A 22,654-nucleotide genomic window follows, 5' to 3' on the forward strand; every position below is an offset into this window, starting at 1 on the left:
AATAATGTAATAACTATAACAATAACTTATTTCACTAATAAATAGACAAAAACAACCACCAGATTGGAAAAGGGCATTTAACAATAACTTTGAATGCACCACGAGGCTGTAGGTTACCAGTTTCATTGAACACACCATCTGTGTTTTTCCAACAACGGCAGCTGCAGATTGTTACATCCCGGTGTCGGAATCCTCTACAGTGAAATACAGACAAACTTTACACCGTTTTGCATTAGCTGTTTGCATTGTAACCGTGTTTAATCCAGCTACTAGCTAGCGGTAGGCTAACGTTAGCTGCTCTCGAGTGTAGTGTTAACTAGCATCATGTGCAGCGATGTTTCTGTTGCCTGTAATGTCTGTTTCAGACAACCCAGTCTCCTATTGTAGCATCAGAGAGAAGCGCAGGCATATCAGTGGCACCGAAATCTGCTTTGCCGGTCGTTAAGGCACCGGACAAGATCCACTTGTCCGTGCGACGCTTCTGTCGCATCGCGCCCCGCTCTATTCCTATGGGTGACGTCAAGCGACTTCAACGCGCACGCAAAGCATTCCGGGAAGGCGGCGCTGCATTTGAGAAAATGTTGCGCGTCAAGAAGCTTGCCGATGCCCAGCTTTACGGTACAGATCCACTTTTGCGACACGACTGTCGCGTGGTGTCGCGACGTCATATAGCCATGGTTGATGCTCCACGCCCCTGACCAGCAGCTGATTGAACGAACGCGTGACGTGGGTGTGTCTACTCGAGAATTTCAACAGAGTGTCATGGCAGCTCGTTGAGAATACGATCTCATATTTTACAAAAATAGTTCACCGAAATGTGTTTCTGAAAACATTTTAAGCGAGAAATAGGCCATGCAGTTGCTGAATATGTCTTCATTTCAGATCAACAAAGGTCAGTTTGAAAGATTTTCGTCTACTTCTACTGGATAGTAGCATTGCGTTCAACGCGATTAATTTGCATAAAGCTGGGCATCGGCCAGCTTTTTGACGCGCAGCATTTTTTCAAATTTAGCGCCGCCTTCCCGGAATGCTTTGCAGGAGCGTTGAAGTCGCTTGACGTCACCCATAGGAATAGAGCGGGACACGTCGCACGGACAAGCGGATCTGCACCGATGTGCCACATAATAATCAGTGTATTTTTCTTTTGGGAGCCTGGAATTATTTGGAACATTCTTTTGCTCATAACTGTTTCAAGAGGTGCAGTTCTGTGACTCTATGGCTCTTTAGTACCTCTTGTGATCACTGCTGTATTAAAGCACAAAGCAGATTTGCAAATTTTTCTCGTACCATGAATTATTTTTTCCATTTTGATTATGCCACACTCCAATGTACAGCGAGCTCGTCTGAATATCTGTTGACGTAAAATACAACGGTGTGAGATGGAGTAAAAAAGATGGAGACTGAGAGGGAGGAAAGAAGAGATGGGGGCATATACTTACCCCTGTGATGCTATCATTAGCTCTCTTTAGATTACAGAGCTCACACTGGCCTTGCCTAAGGTAAGAATAATGAGACAAGCTAGGAAATTGGTTGGCAATGTGCCATGCCAAAGCAACACTAAAAATGCTCTTCTGTTTTTACAAACACGTTCATTCCAACAAAAAATGCCACGCTGACAGCTGAGTTTGTGGGGCAAGCACCAATGTGAACTCGCTTGTCACAAACGATTATATTGGAGTGAAGTTTCCCTGTCCTCAGAGGTCACGTCTCCTCAGGCTCAGACTGAATGTGATGGAGAACAGTGACAAAATCATTTAAAAGTCCAAGTCCCCAAGCCTGAACATCAGCTTCATGGTGGCCTAACCACAGCTATGCAGCCCTCAGTGCAACCATACAGTAGTCACAGCTTTGAGTATGTAACTTTTAGTCATTCACTGCTGTCTCAGGATTGAGGTCACATGTACAGATTCATGCTGGTGTGGTGCATTTTAAATATTCCTCACATCCAACATACAGTACAGATCCAAGACCTCTGAGCATTCAAAATGTTTCCATAACTGCAGGCCTTAATGTGTAGAATTTGTTTTCCTGACCTCTATTGAAAATCTAGCAATGTCTGCTAAACTGGCAGCTCCTCTTTGACTAATCACAACTGGGATTGGTATAAAATATGAGAGGATGGAGGGTAATCCATTACATACATTGCTATCAATTATTTGTCAAGTCATGGAGGTACTTTGCATAATAAGAGTCCTACAAAGGGATCCTAAAGGAATGGGTCAGGACTGTGATTGATTCTAATTGGACTGATATTTTGGAGACCGTCGTCTTAAAGGTCCTGATAGATAAAATATCTTCTCCAGGACGCTATAGAATATTCTTAGCCAACACAGTAAGAGTCACGATAAACAGTGATATGGACATCCTAAAGACATTGCCAGTTAAGCGGCAAATTAACAAAGTTTTGCTGGAGGACTGCACACATCTACACTAATTGGATAACCAGAGGCTGGGTTGCTGTCACATATGAGTCCCCACTGCAGAATTTCCCTCAATCTATTTAGCTTATTGGGCAGTTTCATGCACATTGACCCTCTTACTGTATATGAGCTCACAGGTGAGAAGGGACTGACAAAGGTAAAGTGTTTTCCAGCCCAGTTATTTTCTCATTCATTAGCACATTGAGAAGTCACAGTTGACCAAGCATTGTAAGCAGTGGCTTAATGAGATGGGATTACTCATATGCCTTGCCAGAAAATGTTTACATGCTGTGTAATCTGAGCCAAGCCGTACTGTGCAGCGAATTCCCAAACCAAATGACATAACAATTTAAAACGGTAAGTTTTTTTTTTTTGTCAGTATATAATGCATCTTTTTTTGTTTTTATTTAAAGTGCCCATATTATGAAAAAAATCATAATATTTAATATAATTTTTCTGGGTTTTGGGGTGTTATTTTGTGTCTCTGGTTCTTCTACACGCATACAAACTTGTAGGGGTGTCCCCGACTAAGGATTTACACATTTGAATCAGAATTGTCGAATCTTTCTATAGTCGACTGATAGTCGAATCATCTATATGTGTGTGTGAATGGGTTGGGAGGGGCACGACACTAGTCAGCAGGAGGGTAATACAATTTTATGGACACGTATTTTGCATCCACCGCATGCATAACCGTCTCTCTTTTGGGAACTGTGTATCCTGGCTCAAGTGTGCGCATTAATTCTTTAAAACCTTCACCGTCCACAACATTCACTGGCCTCATGTCGAGCGCAATTAACTCTGCAATTTTGTCTGTGATTTCTCTTTTCTTTTTCTCAGACAATGGCGGTCTCAAATCTAGCTTTCTTTGAGTTAGTTTTGGCGCAGCTCCGGTACTACTACTAGATGAATTGCCGTCAGTCTGAAGTCCCAACATATGATATTGCTATTCGTAAATTAAAAGCGCCATTATATATATGAAAGAGTGAACCGTCTTTATTGGTAATAAACTTACCCGTTTCAAGTGGAAAGCCATGTTTGTTGTTGACGAGTGGTAGGACATGAGCTGTTGGCACAACTTGCATATAACTTTTTTTGGATCATATTTTACCATTTCAAAGTGCATCCACACTTTAAATTTTCTTTTTCCAGACATTAAGTAACCTTAATCCCTGCCGCCAAGATGCTCTTCGTCTGTCACGGATCAGGGAAAGTGAAACTTAAATCTGTCACAAGGGTGGTTGGATTTACACACACACACGTAAAAAATATTTATTGAACGCTTTTTTCTTTTCACTTTTTTTTTTTTTTTTTTATTTTTTAACAGCATTATCATAATTAAAGGCTGTATATAACTTAATATAACCGTACAAAACCAGTAGTTCTGTGTGAAATTAGACATTGAGCACCCCCATATTGCCAAAATGGTATGATCCTCGTTTCATAATAACACCCGCGAAGATTCGATTGTGAGATTGGTGGTCGAATCGGGCTCCGCATATCGATGCATCGAATCTTCGACTATTCGGGGTCACCCCTACAAACTTGGGAAAAAAACATCCATGCTGTTTTGAGTGAGATACGGGTTTCTGAATGTATCCTTCCTTCAGTCTCCGGGTGAGCTGTTCAAAATCTGAAGGGCTTTCTACGTCACTAGCTGAAACGAAGGGGCTAACCGTAGCATGCTAGCGCTAGCATGCTAGCTTGTTCTCAATGGCAAAACTGCTACAACACACACTAGTTCACCATAATCTACAAAAGAACTACTTACATGTCCCTGTTCTGCAGGTATTCCACACAAAGTTGGAAGTGCGCCCTCGTTTAGAAGAAGTCTCCCGGCTAATGGCTGCCTTGTAACTGACCAAAGTTGTTTAAACAGCTAGCTAGCTGTTATGATCCTTACCTAGCTACTGCGCATGTGCGACTGCCAACAAAGATGTTACAGCAGTGTGATGCCTACTCTGTAGCTAAAAGAGAACATTGAACCATGTAAACCTATTCTGGTACAACCTAAAAATACAATTATGAACCTGAAAATGAGCATAATATGGGCGCTTTAACAGAGTATGACTCATTGAGATCAATTATCTTTTATAAAGGAGACCTGGCTTAGCTAAAGTTTATGCATCAGTATAACCACTACGCTGAACATTCTCAGCAAATCAAAATGTAAGAGAATGAAATCATTATGAGCCTAGGTAATGCTGTGAGGGCCCCACTCATGCAAGGCAGTGTCCACACCATTCCTCATCCACTTTTCTTCAGCGACACAAACCAACAGCATAGCAGAAGGATGACTTTGTTAGACAGCTGTGGCTGACGTCTTTCTTTGGCCTTGTCGTGGTTGCCACGGTCGACCTGCATTAGCAGAGCCTCATCTGCTTTGGCATCAAGCACTTTAATGTTGGCTTACAGGACCAGCCAGACAGCACTGAATATCTTGCCCTGCCAGTAGCAGTGATTTTACTTCTGGTGATACTGTACTGTGACAACAATAGTAGTAGTTTGGTGGTGATGCTTCAAAGCCCAACTTTTGTGCCAGTCTAGACAAACTGCCCTGCTTCCCACATTTGCCTTGCTTAAAGCTATAGTGCGTAGTTTCTGTCTCCCCCATGAGGAATTCTAAGTAATGACAACACTGTCGGCACGTCCACAAGCCTTACGTGATCGTGCACGTGCCCCCACCCCTCCCCCACACAGATGCTAGTAGCCACCGAGGACACAGAGGATTAAAAAAACTCTTCAGAAGAGGTAATTATCGTCACATAAGTTTCTGCGCGGGAAAGTCACCGGACGACACAATCTTCTGAACACAGCCATACTGAGAAATACAGAGAGTTGTGTGGAGCTGATATGCTTGATTAGCTTTGTAGCAACTCATTTGGCAATGGCTTGAATGTAATGGACGTTCATTAATATCAAAATGTTACGCACTAAAGCTTTAACCATTAAGGTCCAAAGGGTGCTGTGGCTAACTTGCAGACTAACTGGGATCCCCACCAGCCAGAGATTGAGAAAGAATGACTCCATACAGGAGTGGCTGACCCAGCATGTTTGACACCCAGATTGCCCAGTGACTGACTGTGTGACCACCCTCCCAACAGATAAAATGCCGAGCCCAAGGCAGCCACATAGATACATTACACATAATTACTGGAGCAGTAATTAACATTGTTTCTGTTCTATTAGTCCACCACAATTGTGATTGTGCAATCTTGCATGATAATGAAATTAATCTTGATTTGTTAGTTGGTAGGTCATCATAAAAGTATCTATAAATGCAGGAGGCAGCCTTAGCAAAGAGGCCTGTGTATTTATTGAGCAATGGTGGAATGCTGTTTTTGGACTAACATTGGCCCACTCAATTATTTAAATGAGACAAGCATGTTAGTATAGTGGGTTCCCAGCGCAAAGGGCTTCTGCAAAAAGTTAAACCTAGCTCAACTTCTGCAGCATTGCAATTCAACATCATCTGACAAGGCACTGTGTTGGCCAGTCAAATACATGCAATCAAACATTCCTGTTAGATTTCTTTGTATGGCCTACTCCTGCTGTTGACCTGGTGATTTCTTAGACCAGGGATAACACAAAATGGACTTTCTGGATTTTATTCTGTCTCCTGACTTGTACCTGTAGTTACAGACCAACACAGTGCTGCTTTTTTGTTTGCACTTGCAGATATTGGATGTGTTGCGCCTAAAGATTGGCTTTCCCAAAATAAACCTGTCATTAACATTGTTATTGCTGTGATAGATGATTCTATCCTTTAATGAAATCACTTGTGTCTAAAATATTTTGCCTCTAGTTGTAGTAATTCAGGTAGTTCCGAAGGAAGTAGACTCAAATACAGACTTCCATATACTATATTAACTAGGTCAGCATCTTGCAAGGTTACAACCATTGGATCAGTCAATGATTAGAAACATGAGGGAGCAACATTCCTAGAAATGTCACTTTAATAGATCTTACATAACTGCAATTCAATCAGGAGAGACTTTGTTGCAGATATTCAAACATTTATTTGTAAGTTACTAAGTGCAAAGTAAGAACATACATAAAACTGTGGAGATTAGACTCCATCTTAGAAGGGGTGTATGTATGTGTGTATGTGCGTATGTGCGCACAGGCCTTTCAATTTGTTTCTTAATTTTCATGACTATTTACATTGTAGATTCTCACTGAAGGCATCAAAACTATGAATGAACACATATGGAACAATGTACTTAACAAAAAAGTGTGAAATAACTGAAAACGTCTTATATTTTAGATTCTTCAAAGTAGCCACCCTTTGCTTCTTTTGATAACTCTGCAAACCCTTGGTGTTCTCTCAATAAGCTTCATGAGGTAGTCACCTGAAATGGTTTTACCTTCACAGGTGTGGCCTTGTCAGGGTTAATTAGTGGATTTTTTTCCCTTTAATAAAAAAAGCAAAGGGTGGCTACTTTGAAGAATCTAAAATATAAGTCGTTTTCAGTTATTTCACACTTTTTTGTTAAGTACATAATTCCGTATGTGTTCATTCATAGTTTTGATGCCTTCAGTCTACAATGTAAATAGTCATGAAAATAAAAAGGAAATGCATTGAATGAGAAGGTGTGTCCAAACTTTTGGCCTGTACTGTATATTTTTGAGGTTTAGAGAAAAAAACCAAACATATCCCCCAATGGAGTCTAGACACTCGTGGTGGCAACTAAAAACCCGTAGACCGGATGAAAAACCAAAAGGGAGCCGTCAGCCGGGAGAAGACAGAACACCGTGGTCGAAGAAGCCTGGAGGCAGAAGGGGAGGAGGCGGGTCGCACTCTCATCTGAAAAGACAACTGACAGAAGCAGGAGAGAGAGAACAGATTTAAAACATGGTAGTCATGCTGTGATTGGCTTGAACATATGTGCCCGATTCTGATTGGTTTACATGAACGTAACACCCACCAAACAGCTGATCAGTTTAAGAGAGAGAGATAATGTGAATGAAGTCTCCCTGTCAGAATTTACGCTGAGCTACATTAGTGACAAGGCAAAAAAAAAATCACACTGATGGCTACTATTTGACTCATACAGTTGATAGCATACGTAACAGTCAAGGCATACATTCTGCTTAACAAGTGACTTGGACAGAACTAAATAGTAAATTGAGTTTATTTAATTTGTAGTTCGTACACAATTTCATAAGTCATTCTCCATCTAGTATCTGTCTACTTAATCTAAAATTAATAAACAGTAAATGCTTAAAAGTCAAAACTGCTTGCACTCTGTGTTCTGTGACCACAAAATGAGCACCTGGGATGCCTGAGCAGCATTAGGAATCCTCCTTAACCTACAGAAGCATGCTTTCACGTGCCATTCACCTGTACAGCCCAATGTACAGTCGTTTTTTCCACTTCATGCCATTTTTGAGGAAAGGACATTTTGTTTTCCTCCACTCAGCCTAGTGCTTAAAGTATTTGATAGAGATAAGAACATCTGCATATTGAATCTCTTCCACCCTTTTTATCCTCCTGGAAATATCGGGCAAAAACATTTACATGATTGCCCCTTTGCTTTTTTGCAGCTATAAAGGGTGAGATGCTATTTTCAATAGCTTTAGTTCAAGCTAAATTTTATTCACACCCAAAGGACTACATTTTAGAAGTAGATCTCAGTTACTGATCAATAATTAACAATCACTGCAAGCAGACAATCACAAGAGAGAATGCTATTTGAGATAAAAGCACATGGCCAAGGATTTAAAAAATGCATCAGAGCATCAGCATAGCTGGGTGAGTCCAGACATAATCAAAACCACTACAATTCACAAGACAAATTATCCAGAATAGAGTAACAATGTGGAATAAGTTGAATATTTTAGCTGCCTCTCGCAACATTGGACATACTACTTTAACAGATAATCATGACATTTAACAGAAGCTTAGAAAAATGGCTGCACACCTGATAATAGCATGACATTTGGGCTACGATATTAACTGCCTTTCACATCCTGAAACCTCTTCATTAAGGTGATTTTGGCACTGGTACCGGACATGTTGGCACCTTAAGTTATTAATGTTTTTTTTTTTTTTTTTTTTTTTTAGGGACAGTTGTTAAATCTTATCTGCTCTGTTTCAGCAGTTATTCATTCACCTCGCAAAAAGTCACATTGCACCACCAGATGTTTCAGTTTGCTCAGTATTGATTTTCACCCAGAACAAGAAGTGCTGCTCCATTGACATTATGGATTCACTGGACAAGAACTTAAATACTTAAGCTGTGTGGCCATACACTAAGACTAGTGAAGGAGTGTGCATATCAATAACAACCTTGTTGTATAGGAAATGGGGTGTATCTGGATATCCAGTGATGGAGGCATTGATCCTGTACATGTGCCACACAAGTGACCACAAATGGATCCCTAACTTTCAGGGAGGCTACTGAATGTACTAGTACAAAAGAACTTCACCTGCTGTTAGGACAAACCAACAGTAATATCGAATAAACCTTGAACAAAACTTATTTGCTTGTATTGCAATGTTCAGAATCACAAATTTCAATAAGCCTCCATTTCATAAAAGCTGTTTTAGTCCAGAGCTGTTTAAAGCTCTGGACTTTTTAACTTTTTAAGCTTTTTAAGCTCATTGTAGTTAAACCCCAATACTCTTAAGTAGTGTTTCTAGTACTGTGGACTAGGGCTGAACGATTTTTGAAAATAATCTAATTGCGATTTTTTCCCCAAATATTGCGATTGCGATTCGATATTCGATTATTTTTTTAAGCTCTTTGTCTTCTGTATTATTCAACAAAGACAAACAATAAATCATTGTATAGTATGAACAACACACAATTACACTAGACAGTTAAATAAGTAAAAACACATACATATATATATATGTATGTAAGTATGTATATATATATATATATATATATATATATATATATATATATATATATATATATATATATATATATATATATATATATACATACATACACACACACATACACAATATATTTTTTACAGTGCACAGAGAGGAGCTGCCTCCAGCCCCTCTGCTGAAGTTGCGTGCCGACACCGTCAACACTGCACTTGCTCAGAGAGGCTATCGTTACGTTAGTTGCTGTGGTCTTGCCGTGGGATTAACTGTACTAATAAAATCGTTGAAACACCGCGGCCACGCTGCTGTGAAAGCTCCCCAAACCGTCATTTATCAGTCTGATTGTTACCCCTCTCAGTGGCAGCTCCTCCACCCATATCTTTATATCTTTATAACGGAGCTAACCGCTAACCGGAGCTAACCGCTAATCAGAGCTAGCTCGTTGCCAACCGAGCCTTCAGTTCTGCGTGCCTGTATCCATTAACTGCATGTATGGACTCGAGCCCAAACAAAACCCTTCATTTTATTAAAATGGCTGTAAAAGTTTTAAACTTCAACTCAGAATTGTTTGAATGAAAGAGATCAGCTCAAGGTACAGTGTAGCGTTAGCGTGCTAAGTTGATGCTTTCTCTGCGTAGTGCAGACTGATTTGCTCTTGCGAGTCATCAAATCGAGACCAAATCGCAGCCTTTGCGATTAGGAAATCGCGTTTTAACATATCGCGATATTATCGCAAATGCAATTAATTGTTCAGCCCTACTGTGGACACACACATACAAAGACCAATGTGCACAATATGGTGACTATGCATTTGTAAATGAAAAGCTACGGTTTTCTCATATGCACTGTGTGTAACAGCTCCATCACTTCATGAGATGGCACATTCGAACCTCTGGCTTTTCTTGTTATGAAAGAATATGGCTTACACATTAATTATTATTCACACACACACACCGGTTTAGTGTTTATCATCCCCTAAATTGTAGGCATTTAAAGTGAAGTAAGAGGTAGAAGTGATTATATCCTGTCTGATGCAGGTTTGGATGAGTGAGTCTGATAGTATCAGATTTATATTGTACTGATCCTCTCCCACAGAAATGTAACAAACTCTTAACTTAGCATCTCCCACTTTGATTTCCCCCAACAAATGCTGTGTGTGCTCCCTTTCCCTCTCTCTGTCTCAACACATTGCTTAACATTAGTGCTCTCCTAGATATTGATATTGTGTGCTCCCCTTACAGCCCTAGGAATGACCAGTGCTCCAATTAGCTTCACCCTTGGGCCTCCAATCCCTTAACTTTGGAGCCACTGTCCTGCTACCATGTGTACCTTGCTGCAAATCAGCAAACTTTACCTAGTCTTTTTCCTTGGAAAAGTGAAGATACTAGTAGCATCACACTACAATGTATACGTTTAACCCTAAATGCATATTAAAATCAAAGTATTGACAAACTATCAAGCCATCACATCAACTCACATGTGGCCTCTGCTTTAATGTTAAATGGCTGAAGTGTAGCTTATAGCCTTGGATCCCTTACCTTGCACAGCAGCTGGATTTTCGCGATATTACGAAATCATGCGAGAATCACTGTATCACATATCACACAAATTGTTTGTCTGGACCATCCTAGTCAAGAACTAAAACACAATTCACCTTTCAGTACTCTAGCAGGCAGCAGCTACTCAGCATGACATGTCTTCATAATGATGGCTGGTGTCTCCTCGTGGTGGGCACAGAAATCCAGCTTGAGTGCTGAACTGTTTAGGATCTCTTGTGTAATCACTCTCAAGTCACTGACCGAAGTTCTTCTGTAGATCTCAAGTTGATGGTCTTCTTCCGGCAGAACCGTTTGAGTTTATCTCAGCACCACAACCATAGTCCATAACCAAGCACTGAGACTTCCACCTGGCACATGGATAAATCTTAAAGGAGAATTCCAGCCAATTTTTACATTAATCTTGATTGCTATAAATATGCGAGTACTTTCGATTGAAAAAAACCCCGACCAGGATCAGTCCTAGCAAACTGGAGTTGCTGCAGCTACCTCTACGAGCTTCCACTGAGCTAAAACGGCAGGTGTCAGGGGCACGTTTTAGGCCCTGTTTACATGATGACGCTGTCGGGTGAAAACGAAAAAATATTTTATCAGATGTGCCTTTCGTTTATACGGCGAAGGCGTTTTTGGGGCTTAAAAACGCAAAAAAGTGAAACCGCCCTCCAGAGTGGAAATCTTAAAAACGCTCCACCGTCGCGTTACCATCTAAAGGGTAAAAACGCAAAAGTCTGAAGACAGAGATGTGGAGAGAGACGAGAAAAAGGCATCTGTTGTTACGGAGTAGGCTACAGAAATTATAGGCTCCTGTTAGAATTTCAATGTAATGGCTCAATATTTAAATGATTTCGACAATGTGGATAAGGTTGTTATAGTTCGATGACGATATGTAGGCTATTCATTTGAGCCAGAGCAGGCGACAACGTTGCAGATGAAGAGAGAGAGAAGAGAGCGAGCGAGTGGCAGCGGCCAGCAGGCAGAGGATGGTCCGCTTCAGCCTCCTCTGCCCGCTGCCTCTCGCTCTCAAGCAGCGGCTGAAGGGCCGCGAGGCTCAGGGTATTGGTAGTGTTCCCGTGGGTGCTGTGCTGTGGCTTATCACGGTCAACTGTGCCGGTCATCAGACAAACATGCAACTCCACCTCCTCGTCTTTCCAGACAAGCTTTTGTTGTTTGCTTCGGCATGTTTTGGTTTCGCGCTACTAAGTAGAGAAGTAGAAGGAAGGTTCTACGCAGGCGGGTGCCTTGGTGGTGTTGTGTTGCAGTGCCACCTAGTCACCTGGAGTGCATACTACATCAAATTTCACACACTTTTGCGTCACCATATGCACGCAGATTTCCCCCCCATAACGCTCGTCTAAACGCAGAATAAAAAGTGATAATGCAACGCCACTTTTGCGTTTTCTCTCCAGATCGTTTCCGTGTAAACCTAGCCTTAGAGTGCTTTTGTGCCTCTTAACAGACACAAAATGCAATGAAAATGTCATGAACAGGGCCCTTACGTGACAACAAGATGCGTTTTCAACTCAGACATTGTTTAAATTCATCTACCCTGTCCCTGTCTTGATCCTGCCGGTAGGTAGCTCGCCAGGTTAGCTGCTAGCTGCCGTCCGTGATAAGTGTGTTCAACCAGGCTTCTGTGAAAATCACGCAGCAGTTCCGTGTGTATTTGTAGCTCATCAATTTTGTGTGTGATCGATCTGATGTTGGTGAGCTTGGCAGTGTCCATCTGTGGGGTAGTTCCCTTAGCCGGACTAGCATGCCCGACCGGCATCCTTGCTTCTCGGAGCGATCTGCACACTGTTTACCTTTTCCTGCTACACCGGGACTTCAGCACGAGACTACAGCTAGCTAGCCTTCTCTAACGCTATCACTGTGCAAGCCACAGACGACATTTGGCCCGTTTCCATGTAGTTATATAGTCAGTGATATGATTGTACTATATATATAACACATGTACTATACAGATGTATCAGCTGTAAAGTGATATACACCATACTTTGCTCTACCGCTGTTAACTTCCATGGTGTGGACACAGTCAGATACACACTGTATAGGGCTCCTATCTGTGTGCAGCACAAGGCTGCTCGGGTCAACCTTGTCCAAGAAGAAAAATCCCTTTGCATAAATATAACCCTCATAGCCTGACTTCAGACCAACAGCAGACAGTTTAATGCTATGACTTAAGGTGTAGCATTTGCACCATCTGTCAGCAACGACCTGAATAAGCTATCCAACTATCCTCAAGTTCCCACCACAACCTTAGTCCATGATCAAGGTACTCAGCAGACAGCTTTTGGTCAAAATGACTGCAAATCCCTAAAGCATACTATTTCGCTAATCTCTGAAGAACAACCTTGGTCGAGCACAGATGCCAATAGACAAATGTGTCCTTCTCCTCTTGACTTGATGGCCTTGAAACATTGTGATAACATGTTAGATGGTCAAGCTAGAAAAGGCTAATGCTTTACATGAATTGAGTGAAAATATAACATAAAACATAACCAAATAAAATCATGTCTGCTGTCCTGTTTAACAAAAACGTCTACTTCTCTACATGAAGAGCTATGAAGTAAACAAACTCACTTGGGTGTGAGAATGCAACAATAAAAATGCTAGATAATTAGTTTCTGTTCAGTCCAGTTAAAAAAGAAGCCATGCAAACGAGTGTCATCAGAGCAACATATGTTGCAGAGGTTGGCCACCACAGCAGAGACTCTCTTATTAATTGCCTGTCAGATATGGTTCTCACGTGTGGCCATGGCAGATGGCCTACAAGGCTCACTGAGGTGGCTCCTTGCCTCACTATGTGGCACCTTTCAGTTACATAGAGATAATTGTGCTTGGCCATTTTAGTCGTGCATCTGGATGCACAAAACTCTTAATTACCACGATGAAGATGTTCAGTTTAAAGTAGTTTTTTTCGTCAATATACTATACATTTTTTCATAGTGCTTTCAACAAAATATACTGTATATAGTTATATATGACGTCTTTTATACACAGTATTTCCTGGCAATGTGTTGATAGGGAGGTTCATCAAATCCCGTGAAACGGGCAATGTGCTGATAGTGCCTGTTGGAGAGAACCGATCAATTCAAAGGAAAGACATTGAAACACAATACATAATTGAATCTGTATATCAATAAAACGCACAGTTTTAAGACTAAATAATTGAAGAGCTCTTCCACAGATTTGGTATAGAATGGATTCCAGGAACAGTGTATTTTAAAGAGTTGATTTTAGATGTAAACATGTCTGAGAATTTAAGGTTAGTTAGTGATGACTGCTTGATTTAGATCTTTATCAATATGTAGCATAAAAAATTTGCATTTGTAAGTTTGTCTTACTTTCTTTTTTTGTATTTAGACATAAATGCATAGACAATATGATTCCATATATATATACTGTGTGTGTATACGTATATATATATATATATATATATATATATATATATGCACGCACGCACTGATATTTAAGGACCATTCCGGCGCAAAATGAACCTAGGGGTTAATAACATGTGTACCACTGGAACATGTTTTCATGCTAATCGAATGACCGGTGGTTACCTGCCAACGCTAGCTTTCGGGGCACTTGGTAAATCACTATTTTATACCACTAACAAGGCTCAAAATGGCACCACACCTAAACGGTAGCATAATGAGGGTCCATACATGCAAACCGAAGCATTGAGAACAGACAGTTTATTAAAAAGATAGATTATAAAGACATTAGTGTTCGTGTTTACATTTGGGCTGCCATCTCAGAAAACAGTCATGAACAGTCGAATCACAGTGTTTGAGCTATGTTACTGGTTATAGTTAAATTTTTCGAGAGGTGCACGTCAGGCTACAGTGTAGGGTCTGGCGTAGGTCCGTGGAGACACAGACCTACCATACTAATTTCCTTGATTGTAGCGGATTTAAAACAAACTTATAATGGTACTATAGTGTAGCATTAGAAAACAAGCAAGCATTTGACACTGTGGTATCTTAATTTCTCTGCTCTGTCTTGACGTTAACAAACTGGGATGAATTTCTCTGCCGACATAAAGGGAACGCTCCAATCCCGGTGCATCTCTCTGTGTTCTCTGCTTTTTCTTGAATCAGATCATGACGGGAAAAAAACATCCATCCGTCTCGCACATGACAAGAGAGTGAAAAAGATCCTTTCATGTTCCCTGTCAAAATAACCAGAGATGTTTGAAATTATACGTGACAGATATTACCAGGATAAATGTTATTACTCAGTGATATTTCTGAAGTGGTTTCACGTTAAACTGTAGCATCAGCTGTAGGCAAAGACATGTAATAAATTGAATACTAACCTTCTTCATGAGTGAATAGCATAATGTGTCACACTGTCAACGTAGGACGGAGTCTTGTCCTTCAGAAAACCAATCTTTATGTGTTTACAAATATCTGGCCTTAAATTCGACAGTGAAAATAGTTACTCTGCTGCACTGGGGAACACCTATTTTCTTTCCCTGCAAATGTGTGCTCGAGGTCAGATGTACATCACCACAGAAACACCCTATGACTGATATTGACATTGATTCCCTATCAATAGGTCTCATGCTACTAGCACCATTGAGCCCCTACCAAGTATAACCAGATTTCAAAATTGACCACCCAAGAATATTATTTGTAATCTGACCTTTTCCATGAAAATGGAGCCTCTGTTTACTTGTCATGCAATTAAGCATCTGCTAGTTTACTAAACTCTACAAAGCGCACTACAACCCTGTTGCATGGAATGAGAAGGTATAGGCGTTTGTGTGAATCTGGTTAAAATGCCTCAAGCCCCGAGCCATTTTTGATATATTTTATTGTCTGTCAACAACCCAGGTAATAGATCTTGTGTTTTCCAGCCTTTGTTCATTCTCCCTCTACTTCTCTTCAAAGGGAGTGATTTATCCCCATGTTTAATATCTGATGATATTGGTCTGAGTGTTGGTGAAAAACTCTTGAGCAATATCTTTTCCAGCCCGCCCTCCACCCCCGTCAAAAATTCAATAACATCCCACTAAGTTGGATCTTTGAAGTGACTATATCAACTGATAGAGGCTTGAGGAAAAAAGTTGGATGTGGAGGGCCTCATACAGTTTCCTTTATGAGCAATTATATCAGAGAAATGTGTCGAATCATGTCAGAAGATCAAGCATTGAACTCTTCTTTGAGCTCCATAACTTGTCAAACTGTTGATGTTAAGAGTTTACTCTTGCTTGTTTTGCTTTTATTTAAAGTTAAATTTTTCTTAAATTAGCAACCCACTTGCCTTTTTCATACGAATATCTAAATTAAAAACAAATAAATTGTTATGTACGTCTAGTTCTTTATTCAAGGTTGTGTTTTGTTCCGGAGACTTTACTGTGCCACAAGCAGTGTGATCGTCTAAGGCCTAGGAAATTAAAGAGTGTGTGTGTGTGTGTGTGTGTGTGTGTGTGTGTGTGTGTGTGTGTGTGTGTGTGTGTGTGTGTGTGTGTGTGTGTGTGTGTGTGTGTGTGTGTGTGTGTGTGTGTGTGTGTGTGTGTGTGTGTGTGTGTGTGTGTGTGTGTCCCCACCAAACATTTACTCTGCTGGGCACACTTTCTGAAGTGTGAACTGAATTATAGATTTCTAATTTCATCTAAACTTGAGGCCAGTAGGCCTTTGGTGAATAGCATGGATATTTTATCACAAATGAAAAAGTAAATAAAAATACAGTAGCCTAAGGGCCTGATGGAAAAGCATATTTTTTGAGAGGATAAATGAAGGGAATTTTGACAGTAACAAAGTTTCAGTCATTTCCTCTGGGTTCAGTCCGAAAATAATACAAGCAGGTAGCTGGCACACTTGGTTACAATGTACAAACATCAGGTCGTAGTTTAGGCCTGTTCCCAAAGGCATTCATCATTCTGTGCCACACTACGAACTTGCAAAGGGGAAATGTTGTTAAATTTCTAGTTCAACCAGAGAACAAGTCCGGCCAGGGAGATGTGGATGCATGACTAATAAACCTACCCGTTATCCCATAGGGAGGTCAGCTTAAGGCAATTCAATGGCAGTCAATCAGGCAGGTCTTTGTTTTATACATGCTTGGAGTCTATGGGGAAACTGGTTAGAACATTTCCACACTTAGCATCAGTGTTTATGGATTGTTTTACACATTTATTTACTCATTTATTTGTGTACTGAGAACTCTATGGGTTGTTAGCTGGCCTATGTCACACTACCAGCCTTAATTAGAACAGGAAAGCAGGCATTAGCATACACATACACATATTTGTAGACAGTATGGTTGAGTGTGCAAAATGAGTCCAAGGGGCTTTCGAATGCGACTGAGGGTGGAGAGAGATGAAGAAGATGAATAAGTGACAGAAATGACAAATCAGGGTAAAACCAGAGTGTGAAAGCATTCAGTAACAGATGCAGGTATATAATCGGCCTAATAATGGAGCAGACAGTGCATTAAATTTCTGATTTTGCTACATGTGAATTAAATATTTTTTTCAGTTTTTAATTTTTTTTTTATTTAAGTAATCAAAGCATTGTAGTCAGCCGTGGTTACTAGTTCACCATTAAATATGATCAGTTTGTAATGTGTAAATGCATAGCAGGAGTTACTTTGGAAATACCAAGACATTAAGCAAAAACGTCTTGCATTCTCATTGAAACCATTCCGGTTTGCGATCAAAGCATCTCCATTGGATGTCAATGGTGAAGTCCAGATTAGTCCGATATGGACATAATTCTTGGGATACTATGGCTTTCTGCACAGTGTACATACAGGTGGAGAGTTGAACTGTGCTGTGCAGTTGATCGAAGTACAAAGAAACACATCACAGCGGGAACTGTATTTCATGTAGGGCTGCTCCCTCTTAGTCGATTAGTCGACTAATCGGTCGTTTTGGTCTTAGTCAACTTAGATTTCTTTAGTCGATTAGTCATGTTTTATGCTTTTTTTCATGCTGAATGACTTATTTCCAAGAATTGTACGAGCACATCTCTGGTAAACACAAGAATTAAAGTGGTGCTTTTGCATGACTCTTTGTGGAGAAACTCAGATTTACAGATCTGTCGATTAAATCAACTAATCGATTAGTCGATACAATTGAATGAGTGTTAGTCGACTAAGAATTTCTTCAATCAAGCACAGCCATAATTTCATGTGCTACAAACAGATAAAGAACCAACCTCTGACTGCATTGCATTTTACTGCAACTACCATAAGTGAAGAAAATTGATGTGCCTTTTTCCCCTGTATGGTTGTTGAATGGTGATGCAGGCTGAGCTTTATATCTCTTTTTAGAACAGTATAATGGCTAATAGACTTCTTCCTTTAGGTGTCTGCTCTTCTTTGGGTTGCCACTTGCTTTTCCCATTTGAGCTCCAAGCTCCAATTCAAGACTGAAAATGTCCTTTTAGAAACCAAAATGGATGTCTTTTTGCTACAGTCCAGAGTCTTCAGAAAACATAGATCTTCATTTATGTTGGACATGCTTTTGTCCTTATAAATGTGATATGGAGAACATTTAAATTTAAATAGTTACGCATCACATCAACAGACACAGAGCGACACTAGCATTTCTTAGGTGTCATGTTTCTTTTCACCTGGCAAATGTGAGGCCAAAATTATTCTTTTGATATTGATATGCTGGAGATCTTTCCCACTTTTTAAAAAAGATTTTGTACTTTCCTGTTTACTAATGAAAATTCAATTTTAGATATACTGTCTGTATTACATCACAGCCCACACACAGTCCATGGTTGTATTTTTCATGTTATATATTTTTCATATTATATTGGTATTGCTATATCCAAATAGATATAACTGGAAGGTACGATGCACATCTCCTGCTCACACTCACAAGGCAACACATGGCTTATAGATGTTTGTACAAGTCTATTTAAAAGCATATTTAGGCACTTTAATTGGCCTTTAAACACAATACAATCTGCATCTATCTTGCTATCACCTACCACCTCGTAATGTTTTATTCCTCCATTTCCTGCCAAGCTCTATTTTTAACAACTCCCAGATCGAGGCCCTTTTGTACACTTGGCAATGAAATATAATTGCATAACGAAAAATGCCCCCCAGCTAAAGATTACCATTGCTACTTTCTTGCGTTACACATCATTTTATCATCCGTATAGCTTTCTTTGTAAGTCTCAATCGAGCTTTAGCGTCCCTTGGGGGTTTTCAGGGACTGGAGTATCTCGCACAGGAATGAGGTGAGCAGAATAGGTTCAGTTAGGTGTTAGCCAGGGTAAAAGGAGTTCTGTGGTGCATTAATACAGCAAAGTTGCATGATAATGAGCTTAGTTCCTTTTTTTGGCCCCTTGAGAATAAAATAATAGTATAATTTGCATAAGGACAAAAGAAAAAAACAATCACTCCAGGGTCATTGTGTCCTCAGAGGCCATACAGTCAGACAGAAATAACTGTAGATGAGGACTGCAACAATAATGACAATGTCCTCCCAACATCATTAATGTCCTTTTAGCATTTTTAGAGGTGAACATGAATTTGAGCAACACATAGACAAATGCTTGTTTTTAGAGCGAACTCGTGTAAATACCAAAGCTCACTGTTGTGACAATTACCCTGGAAAAATATTCCACCCACCATTTGCCGTGATCAATACTTCAGGGAATTGTGAAATCGAGACAGCTCCCTACCCCTGTTCTATATGAAAGTATGAATGCATCTATTTTAATGCTTCCCCATATTATTGATTAACTAATCCACTCCGAAGCTTGGCTCTCCTTTTCCCTGGCTTACTCAGTACCATAACTTAATAGATCCCTTTGGGAATGTATGCACTGAACTGTGAGACAAAATGTCAGGCTGCGATTGGCCCTGTGAAGGCCTGCGTAAATGAGAGGAGCATCGGCGCTTGGGTGTATATCCCTGCGTGTTTGAGATAGTGGGAGGTGGAAAGGGAGCTGAGACTTGGAAGGAAGAGCAAGAAAGATTAGGGAGGGAGTAAGAGACAAAGTGAGCGAGAGAAGAAGAGATTGTAGAGGTGGAAGAGATTCTCCCTCTATCTCTTTCTGTTTTACTCTGACTGGCCTCTGCCAACATCTGAAGGGCTTTTGTCTAGCTCATATTTTACATTGCTAAAACAAGGATGCATTTAAAAAAGACTAACTGTGGTGCTCCCAAACTCTGTCCTTTGTTTACATGAGCTGAAGATAATTGAGATGCAAGTGTGATTTTTAGACTTTTGCTGGTTTTCTGCTACAACCACGGCACCTTCTTGAAAATAAGTTTTCATGGAAGTACAGCATCCAGTGTACATTAAAGGATATGCTATCAAACTTGTTCATACAATTGATGCATGCTTGAAATGAAGAGATATAATAGAGTGAGCCATACTTATGATGATTTAATAAGAATCTCAAATGTAGCATAGGACTAAAAAGACTGATAAAGTGGCAACGTTTTGTTAGTGTTTAATCATTATGGCCATCATGGGCGGTAAATGTCCTCACCTTTCCTTTTTTCCTCATCAGATAATTACTGTGATTTAACAAATGTGTCCGATATTGACAGTGATGTTTTTTCAATTGCATAAAGTTTACACATGAGTTAAAAGATGAGCAATTACTCTTGAATTTGTAAATCCTATCACTACAATTACAGATTTGTATTTAGTTCTTTAAAGAAACATTCTGAAGAAACTTCTTTAAAAACAGTATAGACTACATGCTGCAATTAGAGGGAGTAAAAAAAAAAGTTATCACGGATGTTCCAACAGTGATACCTTTTTGAACATCCTATCAAACTCCCAAATCAATTACTAAACTCATAGGCCAATGGTTTACACTTAGGATTGATTCCTCTCTGTCCTGTATAAAGCCAACAACCTGTTTCAACATGAATTACATCACATAAAGGAAGTAATGATTGTATGGGACGTTTGTACACAAGTAGGGACGGATGTTTATGGCTTCTCCTGGTCAGAGTGACAAGTGGCAAAAGAGCAGCTCATATGTCCTTTTAACTTGCAGCCTTCTCCAGCTGTCGTAGGTCTACATCAGGGTAACCTTCCATTGGTCACATCGAGATCACCTGGAAAGGGGACAAGAAGGAAATCTTGCTCAGTGCCAGAAGCTTTTCAATTAGCACTATTCAGTATTCAGGAGATATGCCAAAACCAATTAGCATCTTACTCTAATCTTAAAGTAAGACCAGCTCCCCTAGTGAAAAACCTCATCTTGACCGCTTGTATGCATGCGGATCTAAATCTCTCAGGCACTACCAAAGCTTTTAACAATATAGGTGAAAAGTCTGATGGCAAAATCAAGATTTTTGATTTATAGCTCAGCTATCTCTTTCCCACTATAGTCTGATACAAGGCCTGCAGTGATGCAGGGGGTGCCTCTAAGCTTACAAGCCCTTTTACCTTTTACTTGTGTGTAAGAACCAAAGATATCCAAACTCATCCACTTTGAGATGCTCGCTTTTCATCTGAATTGGGAAATCAAGCCCAGATTTACATCTTGACAGCATCACTCACCACTGCTCTAGTGCACTTGAGGTCCATGTCCAATGAAGTCAAAAGGAGTGCCAATCCAAGTGTGCTGTTCTTAAACTCCATGCAACAATGAAAAGGAGTGTCAACCATGACCACTCAACAGTATCTAGAGCCTGGAGTAGTTTAGGATGAATCTCCTCCAACTCTGCTGCCTTGGCCTAGCCTGACAAGCCAGACCCACATCAAGATGTTGGGTCTGGGAACTCACCATTGACATGATTGGCTCAATCCGAGGGGCGGGATAAACGGTTGTCTTTCATATTCCCTCTGCACGCAATAGGATAGCGCTACAACCAGGCAGAGCAACGAAGAAGGTACCAGAGCTAGTTGATGGATTAAACTTTTGCCGTATCCGGCCGGCAAAACTCCGAACACATCTTCCTTTTTTAAAGGGGTGATGGAATGCAAAACTGATTTTACCCTGTCATAGTTGAATAACGATGGTGGGTAAATAGGACATACATAGAAGCTCAAAATCCTATTGACACTCCTTTACTATGAAAATCTCATATTTTGAAACTGCCGCTGAAAACGGGGGAATCTCAACAAAGCTGGAAGTTGACGTCAGCCTCCCAAGACCTGTAACTTTCTCACGCCCATGGGTGTATTAAGGGAACGGTCACGCCCCAACATTTACATAGGCTACACAACTGACCTGAGATCAGGTAGTCTTCTGAATCTAGCTCGTGCAGATCTCTGCTATTCCATTACAAAATTCACTTCTGAAACTTTTTTTATGTGAGAAATCAACTATGTAAAGCTCAAATATGGGCCGTTTTACAAAAATGGATGGCTAATTGCAAATTTTGTCCGACTGTGTCGGAGTTCAGCAGCCGGTGCTGCCTGTGTTGTTGCCTCGCAGCCTGGCCTACCTTCCTTCACAGACCCCGGCCTACTTGGAGCTCCGTCACAGCTGGCAGCCCACAGCACTCCATACACGCGCAAAGTCACCGTCTGTTGGGCTAAAGGACAACCAAACGCCGCTGCTCTGACAGAGCTCCAGGGCCTGCAACCCCCCTCTTACTGCTAGCTAAATGCCCGCTGTATGTGAGTGAGAGCGCGGTCAGCGAGCTTGTTACGCCGGCAATCTCTTACCACAGTTCCAGTTAATCTTTTAATGTGTGTAATTATAATGTGTTGAGTTATTTAAACAAACGATTGGGGAAATAAACGCTGCTTGTCCGTCTCATCGATAGAGCCTGCGGCTGGATGTAGCTCTATCAATGAGAGCTAGCCAGCCTCCTCTTAAAATTCCTCTGAAATTCAGAAATGTTCATTAACTTGAAATCGGACACCGTTGTTAGCTTTATAAGAC

At 40.5% G+C, this 22,654-nt stretch overlaps 1 long non-coding RNA gene across 1 annotated transcript in view; it reads left to right on the forward strand.

Moving 5' to 3' along the window:
• The window catches only part of LOC120573267, a 56,437-nt gene that overhangs the window by 7,490 nt on the left and 26,293 nt on the right, over positions 1 to 22,654 (forward strand). The window lies entirely within an intron of this gene.

This window comes from Perca fluviatilis, chromosome 14, assembly GCF_010015445.1.
Source record: "Perca fluviatilis chromosome 14, GENO_Pfluv_1.0, whole genome shotgun sequence".
Classification (NCBI taxonomy): Eukaryota; Metazoa; Chordata; class Actinopteri; order Perciformes; family Percidae; genus Perca; species Perca fluviatilis.